Source organism: Theropithecus gelada, chromosome 13 (assembly GCF_003255815.1).
Source record: "Theropithecus gelada isolate Dixy chromosome 13, Tgel_1.0, whole genome shotgun sequence".
Classification (NCBI taxonomy): domain Eukaryota; kingdom Metazoa; phylum Chordata; class Mammalia; order Primates; family Cercopithecidae; genus Theropithecus; species Theropithecus gelada.
In genome coordinates this window covers 106282548-106296577 of record NC_037681.1, presented here as the reverse complement: position 1 = coordinate 106296577, position 14030 = coordinate 106282548, and the positions used below count along the sequence as shown (strand labels likewise).

The window sequence follows — 14030 nt, the reverse complement described above, 5'->3', positions numbered from 1 at the left end:
ATGTATTCACACACACACATTTTTATTTTTCAGAACCATTTGAAAGTCATTTGTCAATACTGTAACACCTTACCCTCAAATACCTCAGCCCCCGTCTCCTAAACACCAGGGCATTCTCCTGTATAACCAAATGCAGTTCTCATTCTCTTGGGAGTTACAAACATTCTTATACATGGCACTACATTTTAGGTATCTTTTAGCCCCTTATTGTTTCTTTCTTTCTTTTCAAAGAGATGAGGTCTCACTATGCTGCCCATGCTGATCTTGTGGAACTCCTGGGTTCAAGTGATCCCACTGCCTTGGCCTTCCAAAGTGCTGGGATTATAGTGTGAGCAACTGTGCCCAGCCTAGCCACTTACTTTTTCTAATGAGTGTTAGACTTTTGGAATTCATTCATGTTAATACATGTAGACCTGAGTTAATTCATTATATTCTACTATATGACTATATTTATTTATTTAATACATAGATGGCCACATATGTTGTTTCTAGTTTATGCTACTGTAAACGTTGCAGCAAGGAATATTCTTGTTCATGTCCCTTGTGCTCATGTGTAGTAGATTTGCTGGGTCATAAGATATGTGCATCTTTGATTTTACTAGATATTGCCAAATCATTCCTCAACATAATACGCAAATGTGTCATTTATTAACAAACATTCTCACCAACACCAGTATTCTTAGACTTTAACTTTTGGCATCTCATTGTTTTAGTCTGCATTTCTCTGATCCTGCTTCTTTCTTTCAATGGAAAGCATACAATAGCCTTTTCTGGAAAAAAAAAAAATTTGTTTTTTGAGATGGGGTTTCACTCTGTTGCCCAAGCTGGAGTACAGGGGCACAATCATGGCTCACTGCAGCCTCTAACTTTTGGGCTCAAGCCATCCTCTCACCTCAGCCTCCCGAGTAGCTGGGACTACAGTTGTGTGCCTATTTTATTTTATTTTTTTTAGAGACAGGGTCTGGCTATGTTGACCTGACTGGTCTTGAACTCCTGGCCTCAAGTGATCCTCCCGCTTCGGCATCCCAAAGTGTTGGGATTACAGGTGTGGGCCACTGCTCCTGGCTCTGAACATCTTATGTCACCATTATGACCGTCCATCACAGGGTATCCTTTTGTCTTATTACTTCTCATATTTTCCCCTGCCTAGATGGTCAGCTGCCACCTAATCTGCAGATGACTGCGCTATCCAATAACCAAGCAGTTCTCCTATCAAGTCAGGAAAAGCCTGGGTAAATATCCAAGGACCTCTCCTAGAGGTAAAAATGCAAAAGCTTTAGGAGAGAACACTATCACCAGTTTTTTCCCCCACCATTGGAATAAAAAGACATTTTAACTAAACATTTCCTAGTTCATGATTTTAATACAGATATTTGGAACTACTAGAAGTCAGATAAGGCTGGGCGTGGAAGCTCAAGTCTGTAATCCCAGAACTTTGGGAGGCCAAGGCGGGCAAATCCCTTCAACTCAGGAGTTCAAGACCAACCTGGGCAATGTGGTGAAACCCCATCTCTTCAAAAAATACAAACATTAGCCAGGCGTGGTGGCATGTGCCTATAGTCCCAGTTATTTGGGAGGCTGAGGCAGAAGGATTGTTTGAGCCCAGGAGGCGGAATTGCAGTGAGCCAAGATCATGCCACTGCACTCCAGCCTGGGTGACAGAGCAAGATCTTATCTTAATAATAATAATAATAATAGATAAATAAAATAAATAAAGTTAGAAAAGTGTGGGATGCATTTGAGAACATTTTTAATCAAAAACAGCTAGAGTTAATTATAGTGCTTTGAAAAGGGAGCATTTATTGTCTGGAAAACCAATTTCTTAAGAGATATAAGACATATACAAGAAAATTTCACCCTATAAATACATAGTGAACACCTCTTGGGCATTCTTCTAGGCATGGGAGAAGAGGACATGATTTTTGATCCCAAGGAATTCCATGGTCTAGAGAAGGAGACAAACAAGAAAAAAATTATTTTGATAAAAACTGGTTAGACCTAATTTAGTGCTAGTACAAGTTGAGCATCCCTAACCCCAAAATCCAAACTCCTAAAACGCTCCAAAATCTGAAACTTCTTGAGTACCAACATGACACTCAAATGAGACGTTGACTGGGGCATGTCAGATTTTCCAGTTACAGATGCTCAGTTGGTCAGTATAATGCAAACATTCCCAAATCCAGTAAGAGTTCCAAAACTGTGAAACACTTCTGGCCCCAAGCATTTTGGATAAGGGATACTTGGCCTGTACAGGGTATCGGGGGAGGGAGTACAGAAGGGAATCATGGGCAAGGAACATGCTACTCAGTGGTGGGTAGGGTGTCAGTAAACTCTCAAAAAGAAAAGTGCCTCAACAGCATCTTGGGATCACTGGTGAGGATACTGGTCGGCAGTGGAACATCCGAGTCTCTACGGCTTAAGAGCACGGTGCCCATGGCAAGAAGCTGGGACACAGGCTCTGACTCTCCAATACTGCGACATGAGTAGTGAGTGACATCAAACGTGAGCAGAATGTGTCTTCCCTCTTTTGAACTCATTCACTTTAAACAAAGACCTTGGAAATTAAGAGTGTAGAACACCTTGATTTCCTTCTTCTGTGAACAAATTGTTCTATTTCTCAGAGTGCTTCAGCTGCAAGTCAGTATAACTTGCCAGGTTTGCTTCAATCGTATCTACCTCGCATTTGTAATTATCAAAGTTAGGAAGTTCACAGGCTTAGGTGGCCACTTACAAACATTTGTTGTGGAGTGAAAATGGCCATAATGTATACACTTGTTTCAAGTTGACACTCTTAGTTTGCCAATGTGGTGAGGGCTGGAGGTGTCTTAAACAATGCCTCATATTCAACACACACGTGGGATTCCCCTTCTGAACTGGAGATGGCTTGCCTCCGAAGACTTCTGGTAAATCACCACATTCTGGGGACAATGAATGGGGTCATTAAGAAGGCAACTCTTCCTTGCTGGGACACAGGGAGAGGAAGGCTTGCATCCAGGTAGTACTAGAACCCATGCTTGGACTCTCTCCTGCAAGGCTCAGATCAAACATCTCCCCAAAGCCTCTGCCTCCTTCTCCAAGCTTGAGCAGCCCCTTTCTCAAGTATTTCAGGTGACATTTTATTCCACTTTGTTGGCACTCATCGCAGGTATTGTAAAGACTCATGTTCCTGTTTGTTCTCTTACATTGTAAGCTCTGGAGGGCTGGGACCCTATCACGCTCTCCTTGGTAACCACAGAAGGTGTTTGGTAATTGCTAACTGGAGAGAGGGATGCATGCACACCAGGCATTCTTCCAGGGCTGGGAGGAAGGGGCTAACGTTGGTCTGATTAATTTCCCAACATACGCATTCTAGAAGCAAAAGGAAGCATGGAAATGTTTGTGGGCTGGTATGTTTGTTTCTATCTTATTTTACTTTCTGAGGCAAAATAAACAGGGTAAGATGAACTGAGTTAACTTAATATCACCAACCGCTCACTGGAAGTTGTTTGGAATCCAACGTTTCCGAAAACTCCAAGCACAGCAGGGCGCGAGGTTCCCAGATGGCAAGTGGGCTGTCGGGTCTTCATGGGCAGCGGAAACGGGCAAATTGCATTTTGCACAGTCACATACCTTCTCAACAGAGCCCAGCTATTATTTCCTCACCAGTCAAGTGATGCGGGGTGGGGGAGGGGGGAAATGCTGCCCAGAGCCAGGGGGAAGGAAAGGCTGGGCAGGCAGGGCCCAAACTTGCTCATACTTTGTTAGCGCTCTTTCTTCCCTTTTGAATAAAATCTGCATTCCCTTTCTCGGAGAAGGGCAGCCGAGCTCCCCACTTAACACAGCCCTGAATGCAGTGGACTTGGTGCCCCAAAGCCAAGCTCCTCAAGGAAGCTGAACCCAGGCCAGCATCAGCACAAGAGGAGAAAGGGAGATTGTCCCCCCGCCCAGCGCCAACATTTCATTCTCTTCAGAGGCCTCAAAACCCTAATTTGACCACAAAAACCTGGCCTCTGGTGTTTCTGTTATGAGTATCGGATTCCTTCGGCTGAACTTGGCTGTTCACTGCCTGAACAAATTACATTAACAATACAGAGAAATGTATACAGGGCCTTAAAAACACTGCTGAGCAGGGACCAAAACAAAGACAGCCGTGTCCTAGCAACAAACCTCACCACCACCACCATCCCTCCCCCTCAGCAGCCTTGGGCCCTGCCAGGGATTGTAAGCCATTGAGCTCCGCTCTTCTCTGCAAACAATTAGGGACAGAGAAGTCACAATTACAGATGGGATTTACAGCCAAAGGAGCAATCTATAAATCACAGTGCTCCCACCCCCGGCCATTCCCAGCCAGATAATCAGAGCCAGATGTTCGGCACAGCTGCTTCAACGTGGGTACACTGTTGGCCAACTCGACCATGCTCCCGCTCTGAGAACCAGCACAGGCTCCAGCCAAGCCATCCTGCCAAGCCAGAGGGGGCCTCTGCACCCTGGAGCCCGCCCAACTGTAGGAAAAGTTGCATCGTGTGGGAACTGTTTGTTGAAGCCATTGTAGAGGTACATCACTGGCGAGGGTATGTGGCTCCCTGGAGTTCCCTGGAACGCTGCACAATTTCGTGATAGTAGCGACAATGACAATCAGCATCTTTAGCATTTATTGATCACTTGCTACGGACTCACCACTGGGCAGAGCACGTTACAGGTACTCCTTTGCTAAAGAACACTCAAGAGTTCACCCAATTCACAAAGAAACGGAACCTGAGAGAGGGCAACTGTTTTTTAGAAGATCCTGGTGTTAAAGTGGCAGAACAGCAATTCAGAGCTGGATCTGCTTGACCTTGATGCCCCAGGAAGCTCATCTAATTGTAGAGGGATGGACAGACTCTGGTTTCAGGGCACAGGGCTGGAGTTTCCAAATTACTCTCTTGATGGTCAAACTAGGAAGAGACTTGCCATTATTTTACTCTCCATCACTGGCTGGTGTTTTAAATGTCCGGACTGAACCAAATCAGGTTTTTAGCACCTAGGACCAGGGGACAGCAAACTCCAAATATGGTAAAAGCTAAGTTATTCAAATACTGCCAAGGTGTCTCTGTTCACAGTCCACCTTTATGCATATTTTTTCTTTATTGTTACTTATTCACTGAGATATAGTATATATACAGTAAAATGTACACATCTTTTTTAAAACTCGGGGAGCCCCCGCTACTAGAATAGGTTCAGAGCGATTCCCCACATCTTAAATGTACAGCTCAATTAATACATCTGTATAAACTTGTGTCACCACCATCAGATCAAGATACAGAACATTCCAGAACCATTCTAGAAGGTTCTTGCATATACTGTCCCAGCCAACATTCCTCTGCCCCCAAGGTAACTCCTACTCTAACCTTTATCACCATAGACAGTTCTGTTTTTGAGCCTTATTGTGTCTTGTTTTGAATATACATGTCTTTTGTACAGTTTTGGTTATTCTCAGGGTCAAATCACGGCTCCCAATTCAAAACTACCAACAATGAAAACTCGAGATAACACAACTAGTCCTATCGACTGGCACTGGCTTTGGGAGATGATTCCACAACATCCCTAACACCTCCTCACGGGACCCTGCTCCTGGTGACTAAGACTGCCCCTGCCCTCAAGGGGCAGAGAGGCCCCAGGCCATTTGTCTTCGAGCATCACCCGGTAATCGAATCTGGTAGTAACAAGCTGTGTTTACCCCTCTTGCCACCCGTCATCCTTGACATGCTGACAGCCACCATCTTTCACTCCTCAGGAAGTGCAGCAGGGCATGGAAGATGTGGCTATGGCTCTTCACAGGAGGGGGTGGATGACACGGGCTGGAATGCCTGGGCTCCCTGACACAGTTCAGGCTGCTGAGCACAGCACTCCCCGATCATCCCTCGCGCCTCTCACCACCCCAGAGGTCCTCGGTGGCTAAATCAGGGGTGTTCCGGGGTGAGAACGGCAGCAGGAGCATCTCACTGGGGCAAGAGGAAGCCCCCCATCCATGCACAGTGGGACACTCTCTGGATCCAGTCTTTAATTCAGAAATCTGGACAGAAAGCTATGCAAGATATGGGAGCGGTGGGTTGGAGCTGTGAGATGTTTCAGTTGAGATGACACAAAAAGAGCTAGCACATCGGAGAGAGATTCTGAGAAAAGAAAACACACTCCTGGGTGCTGGGAGGGTCATGGGCAGAATTTTCTTTTCTTGGCCTTCTCTCCACAGTCCTGACCTCTCCCGAAAGCGCAGTACTGCCCACCTTAGATCCTTGGCACTGCCCCAGTTTCACTTCCCAGGGTGGTTATTTTTAGCTGCCCCAAGCACCTGTTTGTTTCCATGACTGTTGAAAATTCTAAATGTGTTGGCATATTATGACATGGGACATTTCCAAGGGATCTAGTGCCATCAGCCGGAAATGGCAAATCCTTAGGAATTTTCATTCTCATTCAAGTATTTGTGGCTGATACATAAATACAGTGACCTTACCTTCCAAATAAAACCCCAGGGCATGGGACTCCTCAAAGGCTATTTTTGGGTATTACTTCTAAGTGTGAGACAATCAGAGAGGTGTCATTGGGATGTGGAAACTGGAGAATTATAGGATATTACCGATTTGTGGGGAATATGTCTCATTACCTATAATAAGGACCACCAGAAAATTCAGAACTTAAAATCAGCATAGACACAGGCTGCTCTAGAGTTCTGCATTTCGAAGTTTAATACAGTCCCTTGTCATGGCTGCTCCCACCCAAAAAGGAGCTGGGGTCCATTCATGCACCTGGCCCCCAAACCCTCCCCTGCTCCAGCCACAGGGAAACTGAAGGCTTCTCCTCCCCATCTTTGTGCTCCCCTTCAAGGCGTCTTCTGGGCCTCCCTTGGGTCACCAGTCCAGTCTTGCACAACCCCTTCTTACCCCACCCCACACCTCACCCACTTCCAGGACTCCGCCAGATAGATTTTCTAGATTCTCTTCTGCTGAGGGACAAGGTTTTGTCATGGTCGAGTCCCAGGGGACATCTTGGGGCCATTCCACTTCCCACTCCTGTAATGACACAGAAAGGTCTTCTGACCCTCCCCACGTCTCTGTCTGGACCCCACAATGACCCTGCCCACAGCCTGCTGAGCGGGTTAATCTCGCTGTCCTAAAGAAGACTGTGCATGCCCAACCTGGGGGTGATGACATCCTTCCTCAGGGGTCCAAGACACTGACGTGCACCAAGGCCCAAACCCATCTGCAACTCACACAGAAACAAAAGAAAACCCCTTAACAGTCATAAAAGGACTCTGCTGACAGCCGCTTGACATGGTGTACACTTTCCACCTCTGCGCTTTTACTTTTGCTGTCCCCCGCCTAGCATGGCTCTTCCCTCAGGCAGTTCAGGCCCTATTCAAAAGACAGCTCCTCTAAAAAATCCATCAATCCCCAGGCTGCGATGAGCTTTCCTTCTTCCAACCCACAGAGCAAGCACATGAATGCTTCCCAGGGTTGGGCAGAGAGGAGTCAAGATAATAACAGCAGCCACAATAATAATTATCAGGTGCTTCTGGCCTTTTACACAGACCGAAGCTCAGCAAATCCCCACAACAAGATCAGGACATAGGTACTGCCGCTGCCCAGACGCACAGAAGAGGTCAGGTAACCTGCTTGAGGTCATGCCACCTGGAAAGTGGTGGGTCCAGGGTTTGAACCTAGCCCCACTCTTAGCCCAGACACACCACAGAGCTCTGCAGGAGGGGTGGCCACAGCCCGTGTGGGGGCTGCTGACTGTTACCATGCAGGAATTTGAGCCCATTCTTGCCATAACGCCTGATTTTTCGAGACAGGCTAGAAGTCTGGATTTTTTTTTTTTTTTTTTTTTTTTAAGATGAAGTCTTGCTCTGTCGCCCAGGCTAGAGTGCAATGGCGTGATCTAAACTCACTGCAACGTCTGCCTCCTAAGTTCAAGCGATTGTCCTGCCTCAGCATCCCAAGTTGCTGGGATTACAGGCGCATACCACCACACCCAGCTGATTTTTGTATTTTTACTAGACACAGGGTTTCATCATGTTGGCCAGGCTGGTCTTGAACTCCTGACCTCAGGTGACTCACCCACCTCGGCCTCCCAAAATGCTGGGATTACAGGCATGAGCTACCATGCCTGGATGAAAGTCTGGATTTTTACATGACTTTTTTTTTTAACTTTGTAAAATCACTGTTCCTGCCCCAAATCACAGCTACAAGGGATTTGGGCCCGTGGGCACAGGTCATGCCTGCTCGAAAGACCAGACCAGGCACTGCCATGTGGGGTCTCCCCTGCTGTGGCCTGGAATTATGATTTCTATGTCTGTGGTTTCAGAAACTCTTCTTGCCTAAATTATAAGCTAGGTGAGGGCAGGGAGCAGGTCCTATAATGCATCAATGTTTTGTGAAATCCCACATAGCTGTTGGCCCTCCTGGGAGGCACAGGGAGAGACTTACCTTCATGGAGATCCCACTACGAGCCAGCACTGGATGAGACCCTTCCCATGTGTTGTCTCATTTAATCCTCAAAATGACCTGTTGAGGTTGGTAATACTGACCCAGCTCTTTCTTTTTAAACCAGTGAAGATCTGAAGATCAGAGAGGTTAAGTCTCTGACTGAAAGTCACAGACATCAGGGGCAGTGCTGTGCACACACCTTTCAGCTCAGAGAACTGATGTAAATATTGTTGATAGTCTCCATGTTGGTGGTTCCAGACAATTCCTAAATTTATTAATAAGGAGGAGTTTATGTTTGGCAGGATCTCACCAGAGACATGCCTGTCTCTCAGTAAATAAGAAAGCACTTGGATCCCTGGATACCTAAATTCTCAGAGCTCTCAGGCCACTGTTTGCCTTGAAGACAGAAAACTGCCCTAGAGATGAAAGCTATTCAACAATGTGTACTGAATCCCTACTGTGTGGCCTGTTTTATGAGTGCAGAAGTCAAGGTGCCTCTGGGAGACAGACCCATCCTGCTGTGTGACAGGAGGCAGTGCAGTGTGGGTGGTGCCTCATGCAGGTTCCTGGGCTCTGCCGCCTGTTAGCTATGTGACCCTTGGGCAGGTTGCCTCAATTCTCCACACTTCATTTTCCCTCCCTGTATGTGGAGGTAATGAGGTGATGCTGACCGAAATCGCCACCTCACAGGGCTGTTGTGAGGATTAAACTAGTTGATATACATGTTTAGAACGATGCCAGGCACATGGCAAGTACTCTGGAAATGACCGTGTTATTATTTAGAACACTAAGTCGCCACTCCTTTGCCACTCCCCATGGAAGAAAGAGGCCCTAACAGACAAGGACAAAAGGCTGGGAACAACTTGGATGAACCCAGCTCTCCCTCCACACTATTTTCTGAAACTTCCCTTCAACAGCCTGGTGAAACCTCTTCCTCCCCTGGACGAGTCTTGGCTATGATGGGTTTTCACTTGACTCTCTTGGGTTTTCCAGGTAGACATTTGCAAACTGTGATAGTTTTACCTTTTCTTTTCCAACCTTTGTCGTCTTGGCTACTGTGCCAATGCAAAACCCCTGTCCCGCTCTCCTAGCCCTTCACACTTGTCTACCTAGCACCAACCCCATGGCTCTAGTGGAGATGCCTGCCGAGGCCAGGGGCCATAACTGTGCTGGGCCCTCAGCCTCCCCAGCAGAGCAGAAGGTAGAATGGAGATGCGGACGCCCATGAGTGTGGGGAAGGGGCCAGGCAGGAGCGAGGCCTCTCAGAGCAGGCAAGGGGAAATGCACAGCTGGGTTACTACAAGGAGCCAGTTAATGGTAGCATGGCTGGAAGTGTTCCCCATGGGGCGTCACCCAGAGCTGGGGCTCAAGAAATACTGCTGAATCAACACTGACCTGTGAAGACTCTATCCAGTTCCCCATGGGCACAACCTAAGTGGGGCCCTTCTGAATCCTTCTCTTTGCCAAGATTCTAAGAATATGGAGATCCAATTGCCTTATATTTTACCAAGAGACACCCATGTCTCAAATAGATCTCCCTGCTAAAAAATGAAAACAGTTTCCTAATTCATTAATATTCTATCTGATTTCCCTGTCTGGAACCACCCCAGATCTGCTAAATTAGACTCCCTGGGAAGGGGTGATAGGACACATTTTTAGAGGACATAAATCACCTCATAATCAGGAAATGCAACAGCTGCCTCAGTGGGTTTCTATGCAAAGATGTCGCTCCCCATTGCCTGCATGTATGTGCGTGTCAGCCCTGGGAGACAGCCCCTCAATTCCAATGCTGCACCTTCTGTGCCTTGGAATGGGCCCAGGAGTCCGCATTTCAACAAGCACCTGTGATGATTCTGAATCAGGGGTCTGGGGACCACACTCTGAGAATTACCGCCCTGGCATTTTCCAGGTTTGAAGTTTCTGAGCATCTTCTGTGTAGTTTCCCAATCTCTTCTCACCCAAGATGCTCCTTAGGACACTGAGGTTTCAAACTGCCTTTTCAGAGCATAAGCAATGGGCAGCCCACAGGAAAAGCAGCAGGATTCCCAGCAAGTACTGGCACTGCCACTGAAACACCCAGTTTGGAAAGGGCTACAGAATGATCAGCTAAGCCTTTCCATCTCATGCATGTACCCGAATAGGACAGGTGCCACCGCCTCACATATAACTGTGTCCACAGTTGGAGGCAAAGGAAGGTGAACATATCACTCAGGCCTCCACACCTTTGTGATCCCTCCATTGGAGACAGCAATCACTTTCCTCTTTGGGCTACTGCTTAGAGATATACTGCCTCATTCGCTCTCTAGCCTAACTTACGAAGGCCAGCTTGTTCTAAGGGCCTTCCTGGCAATCGGAAACAGCTTGCCTGCTACCTGAATTGGATATGTAACATTCGTCTGTCCTACTTGGAGGAAACGCTTACAACCAGACCACCCTGTTTTCATGTGGCGCCTTTCAGATTAAGAGAAATATTTGACCCCATTATTCTATGACTCCTGTAAAATCCTACAACAGATGCAGAGAAAAATGTAAAGAAATCAATGACATACAAATGAGGCTGAACCTGCCAAGCCCAGAATGTTTTGTAAAGTAATCTTGTTCTTATTAATTTCATATTGTTTCTGAAGAGGAGAAGTAAAAAAAATGTACATTTTCAAAGATCTATTACTTCCTCAAGACAACAAAAAGTATATTGGAGATATAAAAAATGTGGCCCATAAATAGCTTTTTCCCACTCTGGAATTGTCCCTTCCACAAAAAGAGGCAGCTCCCATTCCCATCCTCCCAGGGACCCTCCTCCACTAAACCTGGTGTATTTAGTTTTAGATGTGTGGCAAAAACTAAAACTACACCATGAGACAAGATAGACACACGGATAGAATTCACTCTGAAAACACGGAACAGTGAGAATTTAGCCATGAATTAGATATGGCTCATCCCTTCACTTCTTTCGGGTCTCTGCTCAAATATCACCTTCTCCATGAGGCCCTTCCTGACACACATGCACAACAATATCCCCACCTCTTCTCTCTACCTGCCTTACTCTGCTTTACTTGCTCTATTTGCTCGTGGTGCCCATCCCCACCTGACACGCTGTACACATATATCTCTCCCCCCTGCCGGAAGGTGACTTGAGAGGTGACATCTGATTCACTGCAACAGGCCAGTACTAGAAAGTACCCCATACTCAAGTACAGATGTTCCTCCACTTACAATGGGGTTACATCCTGATAAACCCATTGTAGGTTGAAAATATACTAAGTCAAAAATGCATTTAATAGGCCAGGCACGGTGGCTCACACCTGTAATTCCAACACTTTGGGAGGCTGAGGCGGGCGGATCATGAAGTCAGATGGAGACCATCCTGGCTAAGACGATGAAACCCCATCTCTACTAAAAATACAAAAAATTAGCTAGACGTGGTGGCGAGTGCCTGTAGTCTCAGCTACTCAGGAGGCTGAAGCAGAAGAATGGCGTGAACCCGGCAGATGGAGTTTGCAGTGAGCCAAGATGGCACCACTGCACTCCAGCCTGGGTGACAGAGAAAGACTGTCTAAAAAAAAAAATGCATTTAATAGAACTAACCTACCAGACATCATTGCTTAGCCTAGCCTACCTTACTCATGCTCAGAATACTTACATTAGCCTACAGTTGGGCAAAAACGCCTAACACAAAGCCTTTTTAATAATAATGTTGAATATCTCATGTAATCTGTTGAATACGGCACTGAAGTATGGTTTCTACTGAATGTGTTTTACTTCAGGACTATCGTAAAATCAAAAAATTGTTCAGTCAAACCATCATAAGTTAGGGGCCATCTCTATTTGGTGAAAGAACTATTCCATCTGTCTATCCAGCCACCCACCTACCCTTTCACGTTCCATCTACCCACCCTTTAGTAAAAACTAATGATGAGTGAGGCACCATGATGACCATTTTATACACAGGTGAAGAGAACAGACACAGTATTTGCTCTTGGAGGGACAGCTAGCAGGCAGTTGTGTGTACAAAAAAATACAAAGCTATGTTTCGGATAAGTGCCCAAGGGTGCCATGAGAAAGAAAAAAGGAGGAACCTGTGTACAATTAGGGAATCAGGGATGTGCAGAGCACACAGGACGCGGGCAGGTGCAGTGGGCGGAGCTTGCTGGTTGTGACAAGGGACAAAGTGGTGTGAAAGACAAGAAGGGTCAGACCACACCTGCCAGCAACCACTGCTCTGTGTGCATGGTAGGTCGCAGGTGGTAACTTGGAAGTGAATTCATCAGTGACATGCAAGTATCAACTTTATTTACAAGATTTATAGAAGGGATGAACAAACTTAAAATGTTTGCTCCTACACTGATTATAAAAGAGTACTAAAATCAACTATGAAAATGTGGGTTTAAATTCCTATTTGTTCTGCATCAATGAAGATGTGAAGATGCTTCTTGAGTGTCTGAGAAAAATCTTGGTATGAGGAGTAAACATAGCTGAAACACTTTGGGCAACAGAATACCATGAAAGTCCCTTCACACTGTTGTTCTGAATGACATTTCTGACCAGAGAGTGGTGTCAACATTCACATTCAGGAGAATGATTTAATGCGTATCATCCTAAAAACAAATCCTTAAAAGATTGGATTATCTTTTTTCCCTAGAGTAAAATATCTCCTAAGACGTTTGTTTCCTGGGATTAATTTTCTCCTAAAAGTATAGTACGTGCAACACTTTTGATTAAATGAGGCTGTCTTTATTGAACTAGAAACTCTTTGAAGGGAGGCATTATCTCTGGACTTCCAGCACCAGGACCAGTGCCTGGCCCATAGGAGACCCCTAAAATATGTTGGATGAGATGAAAGGGTCCCAGTTAGTCAAGATTTTGCTGAGTCTGCATTAGCATAAACCCCACTCTCAATATAGTGTTGGTTACACGCTAGCTGTGAGACTACAGGTCGTGGGATGGACTTTTTGGAAAATTAAATGAAATCATGACTTACAAAGAGTACCCATCCTGGAGGCTGGGACTTCGCAGTCAATCAATTAGTGGCAGAGAACACTGTTTTGTATTCAAGAAGAACCATGATTGTTTCTCGCTTTTACACTACCACCTTAACTGCCTTCTATCAGAATCTTACCTTGGCATAAAACCACTAACCCATTGACATATTTTGCGGTCAAACAGCCCCAAAGAGTGACTGCAGAGCCTCTCTGGTCAAGAGCCAACACACAAGATGGCCACCAACAAGGCAAGGTCAGTGATGTGTAGGTGGAAGAATTGCCACTGACTTCCCATCAAGGCGGACTCAGTACCAATGGGCAAATCACAGGCTCTGTTCTTGAGCCATGTGTGCTCATTTCTCATCATGGCTATTGGCCCTAGCCCCTGCAGACAGGGTACAGGAGCCCAACAAGAGGGAGTTCATAGTCCCAGTTAACAGTTCCCTTCACTTGGAACTTTGTCAGTAATAAAGGCATGCTGTGAATTACAGAGTGGACTGCCAATCCGTTCTTGGTGACAGGACTCTGAAGAAAGCATCCAAGTGGATGACAGTCCTTATCAATGAATTATCCATCTTCAGGATCCAACTAAAGTGGTAACATTCAATTT

General features: G+C 46.0%; 1 protein-coding gene and 1 long non-coding RNA gene across 2 annotated transcripts in view; both read right to left on the bottom strand.

Moving 5' to 3' along the window:
- The window catches only part of TCF7L1 (transcription factor 7 like 1), a 181733-nt gene that overhangs the window by 91642 nt on the left and 76061 nt on the right, over nt 1-14030 (bottom strand). The gene's annotated exons all lie outside the window — the stretch shown is intronic.
- On the bottom strand, nt 1775-6284 carry LOC112604531. Its single transcript, XR_003115237.1, has 3 exons — nt 6243-6284; nt 2732-2918; nt 1775-1945 (listed from the first exon to the last, which is right to left on the bottom strand). It is a non-coding gene; the product is annotated as an uncharacterized LOC112604531 (long non-coding RNA).